This window comes from Malaclemys terrapin, chromosome 1 (assembly GCF_027887155.1).
Source record: "Malaclemys terrapin pileata isolate rMalTer1 chromosome 1, rMalTer1.hap1, whole genome shotgun sequence".
NCBI classification, from domain to species: domain Eukaryota; kingdom Metazoa; phylum Chordata; order Testudines; family Emydidae; genus Malaclemys; species Malaclemys terrapin.
Window position 1 is genome coordinate 58,996,845 of NC_071505.1, and position 19,813 is coordinate 59,016,657.

The 19,813-nt window shown below is 42.4% G+C and overlaps 1 protein-coding gene across 3 annotated transcripts in view; it reads left to right on the top strand.

Annotated features, from left to right (window-relative positions):
* The window catches only part of SLC16A7 (solute carrier family 16 member 7), a 137,434-nt gene that overhangs the window by 26,858 nt on the left and 90,763 nt on the right, over window positions 1-19,813 (top strand). The gene's annotated exons all lie outside the window — the stretch shown is intronic.

Sequence of the window (19,813 nt, forward strand, 5' to 3'; positions counted from 1 at the left end):
ACCAAGCCCACCTGAGCCCCGCTGCCCCAGGTGCGGGGGCCAAAGCTGAAGCCCAAGGGCTTCTGCCCTGGGCAGGGGGCATGTAACCGTAGCCCTGGGTGGTGGCGCTCAGGCTTCAGCTTCAGCCCCAGGCGGTGGTGCTTGGACTAGGGCTTCGGCCCCGGGCCTCAGCAAGTCTAACACCAGCCTTGGTCACCCCATTAAAATGGGGTCGCGACCCACTTTGGTCACCCAACTCACAGTTTGAGAACCCCAACTTAGATAATCCATGAACTAGGACAAGTTTTAAGGCTCTTCCTGTCCCTTCTTGAAAGGTCCTTCTTTTGCTTTAAGTGTCTGCTGTGCTTTTGTTAGGTCAAGTGTAGACTCCAGGTTGGCCCCTGCATTTTCAGTACATGCAGGTGTATTTGCATGAGATGTGAAAATGGCCCACATTGCTCAATGCCCAGCAGAGCAAGTGAGGCATGATGAAAAAGGGCAATAGGTCAAGATTTTCAAAAGTATTTACATTGACTTGGTGTGGAACTTGTGTCCTAAGTGACTTAGGCACTTGTGAAAAACCTCTCCCTGCTATTGACAGAGGCTCTGGAATGACATGGGTAGCCATCTCAGTATCCATAAGCAAGGGCACTGGGAGCACAAGGAATGGCCTTTGTCCTCCTGGGTCCTGTAAGGCAACATAGACCTAGATTCATAGGGGAATCACAAGTGCTATAGGCAGCAAGGGAGAGTAGAGAAAGGAAGGAGGGGCAGGGAAGGAAGGCTTAATCATGGAAACAAAGCTGCCTTTCAAATTTCACTCACAGAGCTCCTTGGATCTCTCTGAGTACATCTGGACCAATACCAGCCACAGCCACATGATCATACCTCATACTTCCTACTGCTATGTGAGCATCTCCATTCAGACATGTTTGCTGGCTGCAGCCACTTGTGCACCCCTCCTGAAAAATGTCACTGGTGGTTTCAAAGTATGGATGTTCTCACTAGACCTGGTCAAATATATCACATTTTGAACTTTTTCTTATGAAAAAAAAAAAAAAAACTTTTTTTGTGTGGGGGGGGGGGGGAGTGAGGGAGGGAATTGCAGAAAAACCTCCTTGTTTTTTGACCAGCACTAATTCTCACTAATGGCCTGGACCACAGTTTCATTCATACTTTGGGATGGGGTTATGTGCCTTTCCACACTGAGGATAGGCAACGCCATACCCACAGGCCTGGAAGAAGACAGCAAAAAGATGAGTCATGTTGGAGATGACCAAAACTCCCTGCAAAATCTACACTAAGGAGTGACTCTGGGACATCAACAGTTTTTCAGGGTGCTGCAACCGTAATAAAGTCTATGGCTGATTAGTATTCCTCTTGTTTTAACCGGTCTCATGCAAAGCTACTTCTGGAGTGCCACACTGAATTTCCAGGATACCTTCCTGTCCCCTCAAACAGCTAGGATGTGGAAGAAGTGAAGAGCAAGAAAAAAACATTTCCATCTCCCTCCTAAATGCCAGGGAGAAAAGAAACACCATGCCCAATCCACTTAGCAGCAAGCACAGGGAAGGAAAGAGGGAGAAGGAGGAGAGAGTATACCAGGGAGTTACAGAGATTATAAAATAATAATAGTGTGATGTTTAAACATTGCTTTATAACATTTATCTTGAGATTTTCCATTAGTATATGGTGACACATAGTAACATAGCTGACAACCCCAAGCGCGCGCGCACACACATAGAAAAACACACACACTGTTTTTTGGGTTTTTTTTGGATAATCACAGACAGAATCGGGAGTAAAATTAGTAGGAGAATAGGCCCCTTCCTTTAAAAAAAAAAAGAGAGAGAGAGAGAGAGAGAATTGCAGGGGCACCTAGAAGCTGGTTTAATTACAGCACTAGAGAGATAAGGTGGTTGAGATAATATCTGTTACTGGACCAACTTCTGTTGCTGAGAGAGACAAGCTTTTGAGCTACACAGAGCTCTTCCTCAGGTCAGGAAAGGAACATCACAGCAAAATGCAAGGTGGAACAGATTGTTTAACATAAGTAGTTAGCACATATTCTAAGGGACAATTCAAGGGAGAGTGGCCCATTAACACCTCTGCATAGGATAAGAAAAGGACTGCAGACTTAGGTCTTTTATTTAAAAAAAATATGTATCTACTATGAATATACCATGTCCATCAATGTAGTATTTGACTACTGTAACTAGGACTCTACCAAAATCACGGTCCATTTTGGTCAATTTTATGCTCATAGAATTTTAAAAATAGTAAATTTCATGGTTTCAGATGTTTACATCTGAAGTGGCATGGTGTTGTAACCATATCCGGACCCAAAAGAGGGAGGGGGGGTCGCAAAGCTATTTCACAGGGGTCACAGGGTTGCCACCTTTCTGTGCTGCTGCTGGTGGGAGTTCTGCCTTCAGAGCTGAGTTGAGCTGGGCTCTGAAGGCAGCACAGCCACGGAGCTTCTTGCAGCGAGGGGAGGTTCCCAGAGATGGGTCTGACCTGGCCAGAGGAGCGGCCCTGCAGGGGAAGAGGAAGTCCTGTCCTTCCCCAACCAGGCCAGAACTAGAAGCTGGAGCCCGGCACACAGTAGGAACCCCCAGCAGTGGCGCCCCGAGCAGCACAGGGGAGGTCAGACTCTCTTCCCCTACAATAGCCAGATATCACGAGAGAGATCAGATTTCACAGCTGTGAATTTGGCAGGGCCCTAACTATAACCTCTTCCCCTAATGAATCTATGGCTTTGTCTACATGGGCAAGTGAAAGACATAACTTTTGTCATTCAGAGGTTAAAAAAACACATGCCCCCAAAAGACAAAAGTTTTGTCGACGACAAGCGCTGGTGTGAACAACGCTGATGCCGCTCATTGGGGGTGGAAGTTTTTTGTTGGTGCTGACAAACAGTGACTACACTGCACGCCTTTTAGTGGCATGGCTGTAGTGGCACAACCGTGTCACTAAAAGGTGCGTAGTGTAGACATTGCCTATGCCAGGGTTTACACTGCAAGATGCCAGTATAAACTACTATGAACTTAGCCAAGGGTGTGAATATGCAAAATATAATTATGAAGTTAAAAGGGGATTGATATGTTCTCAAAGGAAACCATCACATTCAAAAGACGAGCCTAGGAACTTAAATTCTTTACCCTGCTAGACACAATCATGGACTGAACAGAAAGAACACTTCAGTCTCCCTGGACACTCAATAACAGACTTAAATGTGGCAATTCTTCAACAAAAAAACTTCAAAACCCAACTTCAACAAGAAACTGCAGATCTGGAATTAATTTGAAAACTGGATACCATCAAATTAGGCCTGAATAAAGAGCGGGAGTGGATGGGTCACTACAAAAAGTAATTTTCCCTCTGCTAAAAGAAGAACAGGAGTACTTGTGGCACCTTAGAGACTAACAAATTTATTAGAGCATAAGCTTTCGTGGACTACAGCCCACTTCTTCGGATGCATATTTGTTGCTTATTACAACTCTCTGTAACCCACTAACCTCCCCTCCCCCTTGTCCTATGACTGCAAAGGTGTTAATGGGCCATTCTACCTTTCATGGTCCCTTACAATATGTGCTAACTACTTATGCTAAACAAATTTGTTCCACCTTGCATTTTGTTGTGAATCTGGGAGTACCTTTCACAGACTTGAAGAGCAATGGGGTGTGGCTAGACAATTTGTCTGTGTCTCCAACAGGACTTGGTCCAAAAAGAGATGTTACTTCTCCCACCTGGTCTCTATAATATTCTGGGACTGACATGGCTACAAGTACACTGCAAAATTACTGCACTGTTCAGTTGCAGCTTTGTTTTTTGGTTGGTTTTTTTTTTTGCACAGCTCCAAAGTGACACTGACAATATTGCAACTTAAAACTCAGTAGAATTTTCTGTTCAATCCACTTTTGTAATCCCCTTTTAACTTCATAATTATATTTGGCATACAGTACTCAAATACTACATTAATTGGCATAGTATAGATAACTATAGTAACAGGAGTACTTATGGCACCTTAGAGACTAACAAATTTATTTGAGCATAAGCTTTTGTGGGCTACAGCCCACTTCATCAGATACATAGAATGGACCATATAGTAAGAAGATATATATACATACAGAGAACATGAAAATGTGGAAGTTGTCATACCAGCTCTAAGAGGCTAATTCATTAAGATTATCAGCAGGAGAAAAAAAACCTTTTGTAGTGATAATCAAGATGGCCCATTCCAGACAGCTGACAAGAAGGTGTGAAGATACTTAACATGGGGAAATAGATTCAATTTGTGTAATGACCCAGCCACTCCCAGTCTCTAGTCAAGCCCAAGTTAATGGTATCTAGTTTGCAAATTAATTCTAGTTCAGCAGTTTCTCGTTGGAGTCTGTTTCTGAAGCTTTTCTGTTGCAAAATTGCCACCTTTAAGTTTGTTACTGAGTGACCAGAGAGGTTGAAGTGTTCTCCTACTGGTTTTTGAATGTTATGATTCCTGATGTCAGATTTGTGTCCATTTATTCTTTTGCGTAGAGACTGTCAGGTTTGGCCAATGTACATGGCAGAGGGGCATTGCTGGAACATGATGGCATATATCATGTGATTACGTCCTGTGATGGTGTCACCTGAATATCTTTGTTTTAAATATAGGGTCTGACTCTTCCAGTCCTTTTCTGGTAAAATTACTATTGAAGTCAGAGTTTGTCTGAGGACTTGTCTATACTTGCAGTGCTGCAGTGCCCCAGCTGCACTGGTGCAGCTGTGACGCTTAGCATTTAGTGAAGACACTATCTATATTGATAGAAAGTTTCTTCCATTGGCATAAGTTCTCCACCTTCCTGAGAAACAGTAGCTATGTTGACGGGAGAAGCCCTCCCATCGATATAGCAGTGTCTACACTGGGAGTTCAATTGTTATAACTGCGTCACTCAGGGGGTGTGGATTTTTCACACCTTTGAGTGATGTACTTATTCCGACATAAGTTCTTAGTATGGACCAGGGCTGAGTAAGGACCCCAGGACTGGGCTCAAACACTATAATAAAGAGAACTAGGGGATAGGGAATTGTTTAATTTACTTGTTTCTCTCTACTTGGACAATCAAAATGAATTGGTCAGTTTCATTTTTATTTAGAGGCATTTTCAAATCCGTGTTACTTTTTGGATCTCATGTATTATTTAATTTAATTAGGTGTACTGAGAGCAGCAATCAAAATTCCAAGTTTCTGTGCAAAACTAAAATAAATATTAGGGCTGGTAAAAAGTTAAAGAGGGATGCGGGATGTAAATAATAAGGTTACAGACCTGTTTTTTTGTTTGTTTGTTTTCCCCTCTTAACTTCCCTCACTGGAAAATCTTGTAAAAAGTGAAATTAAGGAAAAGACACTTTGGCATAGTTTTAATTTTTTTTCCACTGCAAAAGTGTGAAAAAAATAAAACCCAACATAAAAAATATATATACCCTTTTTCCTCACTTTTCCAGTGGTAAATGGGGGGAAGGAATAATCGTGAGAGGGGGGAAAAACCCTAAAAATTCAAAATGATTTTTTTTTCAAAATATTTCATTTAGAAAAACTTTGTTTAGATTTATTTTCTTTCAAAAATGGGGGGAAATTTTCAAAGGAAATGAAAACATTTTTTTCAAAATATCTTGTAAAAAATTGACTAGCTGTAACTAATATCAAGACAAAAGATATTTCTGCTGAAAGGCATTTCATAATATAGCCCATTAATATCACAAACTGCCAACTTGACAATTACGAACCCTTCAAAAATTAACAGCCTGCAACTAGCCACCCCAAGATGTGTCAAGCCACCCTGAGAAAGCCCAAGAGAACACAGGCCCCTTATAGCAGGCTGTGGAGTGAACAAATGTGAGCTCTGTCAGATCACATAAGCTTTATACAATTTTTTTTTTTTACAAAGTTGGGTGGCAAATACCACAGGGGAATAGATCTTTAATAGTGTATTTTAAAACATTTCCATTATGGGAGAAAGTGCCAGGCAGCATTTCTCCTAGTTTTTTGGTTTTGTAAAAGTCCATTTACAAATAGTAAATTGTGGGTCAAATTTGACCAGACAGCATCCCTTTAATTAGGGAGTTACAGTAAAAATAGTTTTTTGGAGGCCCCATGAGTGGGGTGGGAAGGCTGATTGCACAAAGAATGCAAGGTCAGGCCTACACTGGCACCCAGTAGTTTCTATGTGGGTAAGCATTTGTCAGTATTTTCATTAAAACTTTTAATGGGATGCTTAACAGCAACAGGAGTTTTGGGCGCAGAAGTACAGGATTGAGGCCATAACATGGACAGGGATAGTTAGTTGTTTATGAAAAGTATGTCCTATATCTTTTAGGCAACAAACTAGCCACTATTGCATGAAATTCTTGCACGTGGCTAACAGACGCACAATAAGAGCTTGTTTACTATCTGTTTATGCCTTTCAACACTATTAAGAGCAATAGATTAGGAATAAAACAAAGAACATGCTATATATCTATGAAACAGAAACCCTTTTAACGTAATTATTCCTTTAATTAAAATGGAAAGGCATATATTTCAGTTATACCGGAAATACTATTTATTGCCAATTTCTCCTAATAATAAACCTTTAAATTTGAAATAGCTTGGCCTTTTCAGCAGTCAATTGATGGTCAAAGCCACTGTCACAGGAATGTAGAATAATTAAGAGTAATACCCTCAGTGGTATTGTAATGGAAGCCTTTTTGCATTTTATCATGTGATTATAAATACAAAGTACTTTCTCCTTCAAGGGCAAGAAGTTTGAGAGAAGCTATCAGCAGCTGTATCAGGTTCTGTTCATAAAGCCATGAAACATTATGGTGCACTGTCAACAGGCACTCCTTCCCCTACTACTAAAACAGAAAGGCATTTCAAGAACTGGCTAGTTAATTTCCTGCACAAACTGATCTGAACTATAGGCAACAGAGCTATTTAAGGAATAGGTAATCTACTTAAGAAGCATTTATAACTCTAGGACTAGTTTGTGGCTTAAAGCCAGGGCCAGGCCCCACTGGAGGGGCTGCATTGACTTAGAATTCCTCCTGGGCAGCATGTGCTGCTGCAGCAGCTCTTCTACCCTGGGAGAGGGAACAGCATATGTTTCCTTCGGTCACTGGCCACCTGTACCACCACCTTGCTTCTTTTGGGGAGACAGGCATTGCTTGTGTCAAAAGCAGTGTTCACCAGCCACAATGTGGCTGGTCTGTACACAGGAGAACAAAGGGAGGATGCAATCTTCAACCCAGCCATATTGCACCCCTAGAGTCCCATTTTATAAGGTGCTGAGAAGTCTGGCTGTGATCCAGCAAAGCACTTAAACACATGCTGAAGATCAGGAGGACTCTACACTGAACCGTTATTATACCTAGAAGCATTGAGTCACTGAAGAACTTTGCTCCCAGCCTGATTGCCTATAGCTAGCTCATTTTTATTCAGTGTAGCTAATAATGGGGTGGATTTTTTTTTAAATAGCATTTCTTATTTGACCACTTTTTATTTTTTATCTTTTTCTCTATTAACTTAACTATCATTTTACAATATACAGCTTATAGAAATATTTTACATTTGATGAAGTTTACAGTTGTCTTGAGTCAAGGAAATACGTATTACCTAATCTTTCATATTTGGGAATAATAAATAATTTCTCCTTTATTAGCTGGTAAATTTTGTATCATATTAAAAATAAAATGTTGAGGACCTCTGACACAGGTGCAAGAGTATGAAGGGTCATTGTGACCCAAGAACCTCTTAATGCCAACTGACAAAGGGGTGTAGAGTGGCTCCAGAAATCTCCTGATTCTGGTATGTGCCTTCTGGTTCACCAAAGAAGGTCATGTGAGGTCTTAAAATAAAAGCTGGTGTCACACTGGTCATCAGTATCATTGTAAAATGTATGTACAAATGCTATGAAAGGAGACAAATTAGAGGATTGGGCCAAAAGAAATCTGATGCGGTTTAACAAGGACAAGTGCAGAGTCCTGCTCTTAGGACGGAAGAATCCCATGCACTGCTACAGACTAGGGACTGCGCGGCTAGGCAGCAGTTCTGCAGAAAAGGATCTAGGGGTTACAGTGGAGGAGAATCTGGATATGAATCAACAGTGTGCCCTTGTTGCCAAGAAGGCTAATGGTATTTTGGGCTGTATAAGTAGGAGCATTGCCAGCAGATCGAGGGAAGTGATCATTCCCTTCTATTCGGCATTGGTGAGACCTCATTTGGAGTACTGTGTCCAGTTTTGGGCCCCACACTACAAGAAGGATGTGGAAAAATTGGAAAGAATCCAGTGGAGGGCAACAAAAATTATTAGGGGGCTGGAGCACGTGCCTTCTGAGGAGAGGTTGAGGGAACTGGGATTATTTAGTCAGCAGAAGTGAAGAATGGGGGGGATTTGATAGCTGCTTTGAACTACCTGAAAGGGGGTTCCAAAGAGGATGGATCTAGACTGTTCTCAGTGGTACCAGATGACAGAACAAAGAGTAATGGTCTCAAGTTGAAGTGGGGGAAGTTTAGGTTGGATATTAGGAAAAACTTTTTCACTAGGAGGGTGGTGAAGCACTGGAATGGGTTACCTAGGGAGGTGGTAGAATCTCCTTCCTTAGAGGTTTTTAAGGTCAGGCTTGACAAAGCCCTGGCTGGGATGATTTAGTTGGGAATTGGTCCTGCTTTGAGCAGAGGGTTGGAGCAGATGACCTCCTGTGGTCTCTTCCAACCCTGATATTCTATGATTATGTATGTACACTGAAAATATGGTCTTAAAGTCTGTAGGTACTGATCACCACCAAAGGTGAAAAACAGGATTTCTGTCATACAAGAGCGGTTCATTCATCTACCTGTTGACATGTAAATAGAGTATTGTCTCATTTACAACGGGCTTCCTATCAACAGTCTAAACTGAATGCAAATGAAGGATTGTGGGGACTTCAGAAAGATCTAACAGGATGAGAAGAACAGCAGGGGGGAGGGAATGCTGTCTGATAGGAGCACTTCAAAGGTTTGTTTGACTATAGTTGAGGGAGGTCAAAGAAGACACCAAGGCACCCTTCACCGAGGAAGCAAAAGGACAGCAAGTTTGCATCATGAAAAAGGGGTCTGAGCCAGGCTTGGCTGAAAACAGTGAAGAGAACTTTGGGTGAGCGAGAACTTCTTTAGACAAGAAAGTAACTTGTTAGTTAAGTTTACTCTCTAGAAAATGTGTCAAGATTTTGATTTACATGTAACCATTTGTTTCCAAGAGTCTTATTCACTCTAACTTGAATCTTGAAATTTTTGATAATAAACTTGTTTTCACCATAAATATTTCCTAATGCTGTGGTGTTAAGCAAGGTGGTGGTCCTGAACTGAATCTTACAAGCTGGTATGTACTGTTCTTTTGGGAACAGCAGATGTAGTAATTCATAGACTCATGGACTTTAAGGTCAGAAGCGACCATCGTGATCATCTAGTCTGACCTCCTGCACATTGCAGACCACAGAACCCCATCCACATATTCCTTAAATAGACCCCTAATCTCTGGCAGAGTTACTGAAGTCCTCAAATCATGGTTTAAAGGCTTCAAGTTACAGAGAATTCATAATTTACACTAGTTTAAACCTGCAAGTGACCTGTGCCCCATGCTGCAGAGGAAGGCGAAAGCCCCCCAGAGTCTCTGCCAATCTGACCTGGGGGAAAATTCCTTCCTGACCCCAAATATGCTGATCAGTTAAATCCTGAGCATGTGAACAAGACCCACCAGTCAGATACCTGGGAAAGAATTCTCTGTAGAAACTCAGAGCCCTCCCCATCTAGTGTCCCATCTCCAGCCATTGGGGATTTTTGCTCCTGACAGTTGCCGATGGGCCACATGTGATCCTAGGCAGTCCCATCATACCACCCCTTCCATAAATTTATCAAGCTTAGTCTTGAAGCCAGTTAGGTTTTTGCCCCCACTGCTCCTCTTAGAAGGCTGTTCCAGAACTTCACTCCTCTGATGGTTAGAAACCTTCCGCTAATTTTGTGGCTAAATTCATTGATGGCCAGTTTATATCCATTTGTTCTTGTGTTCACATTGCTGCGTAACTTAAATAACTCCTCTCCCTCCCTGGTATTTATCCCTCTGATATATTTATAGAGAGCAGTCATTTCTCTCCCTCAGCCTTCTTTTGGTTAGGCTTAACAAACCAAGCTCTTTGTCTTCTCTCATAAGGTAGGTTTTCTGTTCCTTGGATCATCCTAGTAGCCCTTCTCTGCACCTGTTCCAGTTTGAATTCATCTTTCTTAAATGTGTGAAACCAGAACTGCATACAGTGTTCCAGATGAGGTCTCACCAGAGCCTTGTATAACAGTACTAACACTTCCCTGTCTCTACCTGAAATAACTCGCCTGATGCAACCTAAGAATGCATTAACCTTTTTCATGGTTGCATCACATTGATGTCTCAGTCATTCAGTGAGTGTTCAGTGGATAAGGGTCTGGACATGGCAGGGAATGCTTGGAGGACTCAGGGGATGGCGTGTGCCTATTGCTATCTGTACAGAGAGAGCAAGGCCTGGAAGGCAGTGCTTGTGTTGCCAGAGGCTGGTGTAATCAGGGAGCTGATCCACAGCAGGCACAGACAAGGCTGCTTCACACTAAGAGGTTGTGGGGAGATATCTGACAGCCCTGAGTCCCCATGGGGAGCATCATAGCCGTACTATATCTTTCTACAGATAAACCTATTGAAGATGAACAGAAAGCCCAGAAAATGTCTACTCCCTCAGGGGCAAAGGTTTGAGGATTAAGGAGAAGGCATGGGCTGTGGCGTTCAGGTTCCAGCTGTGTAAAAACAAGGGGGTGCAAATATGGAGCAAAAGTATGTGTTGCACAAAGCAACATTAGCTCTAATGCAGATATCCACTACACTCTTGGGATTACATTACTGTTCACTTGCCCCACCACCACTATTCACTAAACCACAAAGTCTTGACCCTGTGAAGTTGCAGTCCAGAGGCTTCTGAATGCTTTAAAGAAGGGGAGGAGCATGTTGTGGGAGTGCTGCTTCCCCCACTTTGAGTTTTTAAAGCCCTATTTTTCTATTCTTTGCTCCCTTCCAATCCTACCAGCTGGATGATCTTTAACTTCCTCAATCACTCTGCTCTTTTACATAGTCAACCGCTCTATCTTGGCTCTCTTTCTGAGAACTCTCTAACGAATCCTTTAGTGTCTCCTTTGTTGGTTTCTTCTCCCTCCCACTCCACCAATGTGCCTCTATTTCTGTACTTAGCCCCTTATTCTTAATATTACATCTTATTCCTGGGTGATTTTTATCCATTCTTGGGATCAGTCTAGTGCTTATAAGAGTATTTTATCTACACATACCATATGTGCACTGATGACTCCCAAATCAACATCTTTATCTTGGCTTTTCCTCCTCTTCCAGTTTCAAAGCTCTAAGATATCAATTCCTGGATGTTTGTTTGATACTTCAAGCTCAACATTACGAAAAGAGAACTCCTCAGCCTGCCTTGCACATCCTAAATTTGTACATGCAAATCAAGCAGCTGCATGTATGCCTGATTTACATATACAAATATACATTGTTTTTTAAAAAGTAATTCTGTTCCTCATGCAAATACTTCTGTCTGTTACCTTGTAATCTCCTGCCTATACTGCTTCAACCTCTTATTCTTTGACCTACTTGACTCTCACCTTGCATCCTCTTGTCTCTGAAAAATGCCACTGCTAACCTTATCATCTACTCATTCTCTAATTGCTTCTCTCCACCCCCTCCCCCACTCCAAACACTACCTTTTCCACTGGGTTTTCTCTTCCTACATCAAAAGCGAACTCCTTCATATGTCTAGGGATCTCACCTTCATATGTCTAGGGATCTTCTACCATGCCACCTCCTCATGCCCTGCTTTCTTCCAGTTCTGTTCTATTTCCCTTTATGCTTCCTTTACATCCTTTTAATATAAGTTCCTCTGTACTTTTTCCTGCACTGCCCTCTACATGTCGTCTTGCACACTGTGCAACTATGCTCTTCTTCTACAAGTTCCTTCTGAAATATTACTTCTTTCAGTTCTCTGATCTTCACAATGCAGACTGATGCTCCTGCATCAAATTAATAATAAAAACAACATATATAAAAAAAACTATGAATAAAAGTGTAACTAGCATGATACATATATTCACTGTAAACACAAGAGAGCACATGATCATATTTAATGCAAACCTAGAAGCTCCCTCACCTGCCCTTCTTCTCTGCTGTACATTATCTTTAGGTCATTTGATTGTAAATTCAAGATTGTACTCATGAGATGGTAAATTCTTCAGGGCAAGGGCTGTGGTTTTCATTTGTCTGTAAGACATCTGTATAAATAATAAAAGTCATTGTAATAAAATAGGAGCAGAGGGTCCTCTGCTGAGTCCACTGCAGGGTGTCATTTTGACCGCTGTGGTACACAATTGCTTCTAGTTATTTGTTAGGGTGCTCTGTGTACCACAGGCTGGTGACAAGCACTATGGGCATGCCAAGCACTGGACTCTACAGACTCTGTCCGTTGGTGGAGTCCTACTATAAAGTAAAAGAGGAATCTTTAGTACAGTCGATAAGAAAGAAAGCAAACTTATTAGGTAGGATTCTCACACATTAGCTGTAAAAGGAAAGCAGATAATATCCAAACTACACCACAATAAGTATGTCTACACAGCACACTTCTTTCAGCAGCGTGTAGAGGACATACCCACATAGCCCCCCAGCCCGGGTGTAATTAGCAGTGTAGCCAGTAAGATATGGCTTAGGAGACAAACAGAGTAAAGACATGCCTGAAGGGTATGGGTATGTACTCACATGCACACTCTGGGGGAGAGTTGATAGCAAGGAAAGGCTCCATCAAATCCCTACTGTTGGAGCCTACCCCTACCACAGGAAAAGGCTCTGACAGGGAGGAAAGGCTCTAGCAGCAAGGAAGGCGGTGGGGAAAGCAGCTCTCTGCTGCTGGAGCCCTTCCCTGCCACAGTAAAAGACTCCAGCTGTGGGAAAAGGCTCTGTCAGCTCCCCATTGCTGGAGCCTTTCCTCACAGCAGGAAGAAACATAAAAGTGGGGAAAAGGCAGTGGGAAAAAGGCTCTGGCAGCAGGGAGCTATTGAAACCATTCCCCGCTACCACCCTTCTGTCAGAGTGTTTCACTGATATCTGTAGCTACCCACAACAAAGTGGGCCCTGCCTGCTTTTCACTTCAGAGTGTAGCTACATATACACTCCGTGCTGCTACCAGTGGTTTGTAGTGTAGATGTAGACTAGGGGACATCCAAATAAGGAGTACAAGCTAACCTGTCAGAGTTCCCTGGGTCTAAGATCCAAGTAGCTTTATTATGTGCACCTCTCTGTGAGGAGATAGAGTCCTAGGCCTTCGGTCTCACAGGCCTAGTCTTCTTCAGTCTCTGGTGTTCTAGGCATCTTCTGACAGTCACACTGAGGATCCTTCCCTGCCACATTGCTGCACAGTAGGTCCATAAGCTGTTCTGGACACAGTGCCTGCTCCAAAATCCTTATAGTGCCTTTATTTGCTCTTCCCAGTAACTCTGGATCATACAGTTCTTTCTGCAGGCTAGATGCTAGCCTGAGTCCTACCCATCCTAGAATGATTTATAATAACCCAATGTTTTTCCTTTGGGTCATTCCAAACGAGCAAGGGTACCCAGTATTGAGCCAGAAGGTTCATTATTATATTTAAAATTTACACAAAATTGATTATGTTAAATGGCATCTTTGCCAAAACCATGATAATTTCAGTGGGAAAACTACAGACTTACAAGTGTTGGGGAAAGTACAGACTTATCAGCGTAGAGTAAAAAATGTAGGCGAATATCCTTCCTTTAAGACTTGACCCAGGAAATGTTATAATAAGAACAATACTGACATCCTTAATGCATCCCTTTAAGCTTTTTAACAGAATTTAACAGGAATACATGAGTGCAGCTCTGAATCAGTTAGTATTCTAGTTTCACTGATAATTTGTTTCTCTCTGAGACTTCTAGCTTTGTTAAAATATTCAAGAATGCATCATTCTGTGACATCAACAGTGCCCTGGGTTGCCACAAAACCACAGGTATTTGCAAAGTCAGAGAATGATGCATTCTGGATAAGAGGCGTTCACAGAATAACAATAATAATTATAAACAGTTCATGTTACTGCCTGGATACTGAGAGCATTCAGCCCACATTTCTGGGCTTAGTTTTCATATCTGTTTACTGTTTGCCTTTACTGGGCAAAGCAGTCAGGGAGGACAAATCATGCACCATTAGAATTCAGGCCAGCATTTGGGGTGAGCACAAGGATCAGTGGGACACAGCAACAAGTAGTGAGTCATAGCAGAACAGAGAAGCAACAGTAGGAGGTACCTCTCATGAATGATTGCTGCTGGCTGGTCTTGTGCTTCCAAGAGACCAAAATTAAAACTCAGTAGAGAAGAAGCTTGCCAGAAGTTGGGAATGGTTGACTGGGGATGGATCACTTGATGATTACATGTTCTGTTCATTCCCTCTGAAGCACCTGGCATTGGCCACTGTTGGAAGACAGGATACTGAGCTAGATAGACCATTGGTCTGACCCAACATGGCTGTTTCTTATGTTCTTAAGAAGATGCATATACAATGTTAGATCATATTGTAACCTGAGGGAAAGGGGCATGAGGTGAGAATCCAGAGGAGGAACTAGGAAAGCCAGAACAGAAGAGTTACTATGGAGGCATGAGGTCCCCTAATGGCCCTCATGCCCTGTCACAATGTCATGTTACATTACCAAAGGGAAAGTGTGTGTGTGGGGGGGAATTAGAAAGGATAGCTATGCTGTCCTGGTGTATGTCAGTGATGCTATGACATGTTGTAGGAAGGGAGGAGGACTGAGAAAATGTCTAGAATGAAGATGACAGCTGATTATTACAGCATGGGGAAGGGCACACACCATGAAAGTGGGAGGCAAGAATTCCCACAGCCACAAGTCAGTTTTCTAAAACTTTCTGATGCTGGCTGGGCAGAGAGAAGCTTGATGAGGCCAGTACTGGTTCACTCTAAGAGAACGAGGACCAATCTGTTCATAATAGGCTTGGCTACATGGGATTGGACTGTCTAAGTTTAGATATCTTGTCTAAACTGATGGAGAGGTGGAAATATCTCACCTGAGAAATGTGGAGCAGCGTGGATACATCCAAATCCCCAGAGAGCCTTAATATCCACCCCTGAAAGCAGGTGTCTTTAAAGATCTGTTTGATGAGGACAAACTGATGTATTTTTGAATCTTAAAAGTAAATATGGTCTCAGGGACAAACAATTTTTATTGTTATGCAGCTACCCACCAGCCTGACCCAAATACATGTAGTGACAAAATAAGGAGGAAAAATGAAAAAAAAAAAAAGAGTCTTTACAAATTATTTTAATTTACTCTTGGACTACAAACACGATTATGCATTAATCATAATTGTACTGTCATTTCACAGCATCAATACAGGATGGAGTTAACGGTGTTTGGGTGCCTTACGTGCATTTCCTTATCTTAGTAGGTTTGGATTTCTTTTAAGGTTATCTTCAACTTTGAATTTCCTGGAGCTGTAAAACTTGTTTTAGGGATAATTACATTATCTCTGAAATGTTTTTACCATGAAATAACTGATACATACTCAACCTTAATCTTAACTCCAGTTTAATGTAGATTTTTTAAAATATGGGAATAATAATAAAACATAAATTTAGCTTTTTCGATAAGGAATTTCTGCAATAAATAAAATAAATAGCCCAGATATTATTCTGAAATTCATTTGTAACAACCAATCAGTTGATCAAATGCTGTATATTATGTCTTTTAGCATAACTAAACTCTCATAGTGTTTAACCTTATATTACTTAATACCTCACCTCTGATCCTTGATGAAGGGTTGCAGTATTGTGTGAAAATGTTAAGGGGTTAATTACACTATATGAAAAAAGCCTTGTAGGATGTGTTTTACCTCTCATGTAAAATGCATTATATTTTGTTTCTTGGTAAGTAGTATATTTGTCCACAATGATCTCAGTTATTCATTTCTAACTTGGCATGGATGTTTTAAATCAGCAGCATGTATTAGAAGTATGGGGAGGAGGGATAGCTCAGTGGTTTGAACATTGGCCTGCTAAACCCAGCATTGTGAGTTCAACCCTTGAGGGGGCCATTTAGGGAACTGGGGTAAAAAAAAATTTGTCTGGGGATTGGTCCTGCTTTGAGCAGGGGGTTGGTCTAGATGATCTCCTAAGGTTCCTTCTAACCCTAATATTCTATAATTCTATGAACATCTGGCTGAACTACTTGTGCAATAGCAGCATGTGATGAAAATGGCAAGCAGTGTATATAATTGTAGGCTTAGCTGGTTAAGTAGACTGAAAAAGCAGTCAGTCTGAGATGTTAATGTAGGAAAATGTAATTAACTTCGTAATAAAAGTTACAGCAATTCAAGAAGTGGATATAAACTGAGGAACATAGTGCTATCACTGGGCAATCAAACTGGTCAGTTGGAATGCTGGACATTGCTAGCAGTCACAGTGGTCTGTATTGTATGGAGAGGAAATTACAGAGGCAAAGCCCTCTGCTGTGAGTATCATAGATGTCACAAAGTACAGTCTCAACGGGAGAGATGATGTTTCCTGTGTCATCACAACTGTTCCTGTGGTCAGATGTTTGGCTGTGTGTGTTTTTTCAGTGTGCCATCCTAGCTCTGTGCAGACAGCGGGTACTGCAGACCTCAATCAGACTGCCCAATAAATCCACAGACTCGGTTTTCAGTGAAGGCACCAGGCCTGGTTTATTGCCAATGAAGCATGGTCCTAGCTCCCCAAATCAATGTCTACAGTTACACTAGCACATGTATGCTCATGACAAGGGACAGCTCAGTCAGTGGATCAGCCACTGCCCCCTAAGGCTGGCCAAAGACACTCCCTCTCAGACACCACTTTATATACAAGTTACATATGCCCTGCTGACATAGTTAATTATTGCTCCCTGACATGGTTTGTTACCATCCATTACCTTGTACATGTTGGTTTGATCAAAACATCTCTATTCATCACACTGTCATCCTGACCTTGTCTTTAGGAGGGGTCAGTCTGTTCTCCTTATCTTTGGGGAGCGTGATTTGGTAAACCCTTCTGGAATGTGTGTGCACGTGTCCTGTGCTTAGTACTTCTTAGGAATATGGGTGTGTTTTTGCAACACCAGCCCTGTTCTTGCCAAGTTCATGTATTGGACAGTGATTCTGCAAACAGGAATCTGCTTTGTAACAGGGCAGGGCCTGACTTGACCTGACTTTTGCTAACTTTGCTTTATGTCAGCAGGGCTTGACTTTAGTTCAGACCTGAGGCCTTACACCAGGCCCCTTGTCTCAGGCTTTCTCTTTCTATTACAGTCCCATCAGCCAATTCACAAAATTGGATCTAAAGAGAAGGGTTAATTTGCACTGCAACCTACAATATGGAGTGACAGTTTGGTACCTTCTCTGTAGGAGGGTTAAGGTTAAAGAAAGAAAGAGAAATCCCTGAAAGGCATTACAACCCTTCCATCAAACAAAAGTAGGTATGCCTCAGTTTCCCACACTTAATAGACTAATTTAGTTTTGCAGCTACACCAAGAGTTTCCTCTTCCAGGGTAACAAAAATCTAAAACTTCTACCCTGTCTTATCCCTGGGCAACAGCCCCTCATCAAAAGCCTATCAGTTTTCCTTCTTCTCCAGGTATAACTGCATCTCATCCACTCATTCTCTCTTTCTCTCTCTGGGTCACATCCCTCACTGAAATCTTCCACCCATCCAAAATACCACACCAACATCCCCTGGTGGCCCTCAGAATCAGAAAGGAGCTCACAAGCACAAATTACAGCTGTGAGACCACCAGCTCTCCTCAACTTCTCTTCCCCTAGAGCTAATTCCTTTGACTCTGCTACAATCCTTTAATTCTCCTCTCGGACTTGGCCTTTTCTGGCTCTCCAGCCAAAATAAAATCCCTCCCTCTCAGAGTATTTTACCCAGCCACTTGGCTGTCTTTTTAGGCCCTCTTTCCAGGTCATTGTACTAGAGAGAGACAGAGCCTCTGCCACTCTTAGCAGAGATGTCTACATGAGGCCTTACTCCCTCCCTGGTCTCTCATTACTTATCTGGGCACAGAGTTTAATTTTATTCCTATCTCCTTTTTTTCCAGAATTCCTGGCTGTTGCCTACAATGTTCATGGTCCCTTTGGGAACTACAACCTCCAGAATGCCTTTGTTCTGGGTTGAACTGGGAATAGAGCTTTCCTGGGTAGGAGCCTGTCTTAAGCAGCCAGCATGCCTTATTGCAGGCATTAAACACAAGGCCCCTGATTCTGCTCTCACACCAATTTTACAGTGGTGTAACTCCATGAACTACAATGGGGTTAGAAGTGTGAGAGTGGAGTCATGTAGAACGTGATACTACAAAAGTAATTGGGCACCTCTGGAGAGGGTTTTATGATACATACATTTGCAACAACTGCCAAAGGTCATGCAAATCTCAGATTGGACTATTTAGTCACATGAGACATTGCAAACCATCTACATCATAGGCTGCAATTTCCACTGTCTCTCGCAGATAAAAGGATGCCAACATCTCTGTCAGGTGAAGTTGAGGCCACTCGTGTCATAGGAATGCTCAGCAGCTTGAAGAATCTAAACCTCTGACCATCCATTTTCATTTTTTGTAACAAAAATATTTTAACTTATTTTCATATTACTTTCTAAGGTCCTTATTGTTTTTTAACTCCTTCTGCTCTCCCAGAATTTCTTTCCTGAGTTCAGCATGTTAAACTTCTATGCCTCCCACGAGCACATGCTCCTTCCCATTCATAACTAAAATCACAGGACTTATCTAAACACATATATGGCTCCAGCCCTAAGTGACCTCTAAGATGCGTGGCTGCACAGCAGCCTATTTAGCGCCGCGCAGGTGCTCAGGGAACCTGCCCGGCTGGGACCTGCCATGGCTGGGGGAGGGGCACCCCTTCCTCAGCCCCAGCCCGGCCCCCAACCTGCCGTGACCAGGGGAGGGGCGCCTATTCCGCAGCCCTAGCCCTGGAGCTGCCACGGTGGAGAGAGGCACCCCTCCCCCCCAGCCCAGCGGGGAGGAGAGCTGGGGGAGAGAGAGCTGGGGGAGTCCTCTCTCCCTGCTGTAGCCCCGGAGCACCCTCCTGCACACCAAACCCCTCATCCCCAGCCCACCCCAGAGCCTGCATCCCGGCCAGAGCCCTCACACCCCTGCACCCTCCCATACTCCAAAACCCTCGGCCCCACCCCCACCCCAGATGAATTTTGTTATGTGAACCAATATGAATGTGATATGTCGCACATCACTTGCATATTGGTGCACCTAACAAAATTCATTCCACACATGTGTGGGAAAAATTAGAAGGAACACAGCTCCAGATATGAAAATATTTTTGCTTCATGGAAATTTCAGGAGACATCCACCTTTGACTCCCTCCCACCAATCCTAAAATCTTTGTGCATGGAGCGTCAGATTCCAATCACTCTTATATCACTGTAAAGCAGGAGGAACTACACTGAAGACAATGGAATTACAATAATATGAGATAAGAATAAGGTCTATATTCCATTCTAGTCCAAACCTTGTTTTTCAAAACCTGTATTAAAGTGCTAGCCTCCTTTACTGACACCTTCCCACTGACTGAAAATTTACATTTATTGTATTTACTTTACAGTAGGAGTTTTAATGTTCCCTGCAGTTTCAGAAACTGTAATAGAAATCATTTTACAAAACTCCAAGAGTTAAAGTTCAGTGAAACTATTATAAATCAAGAC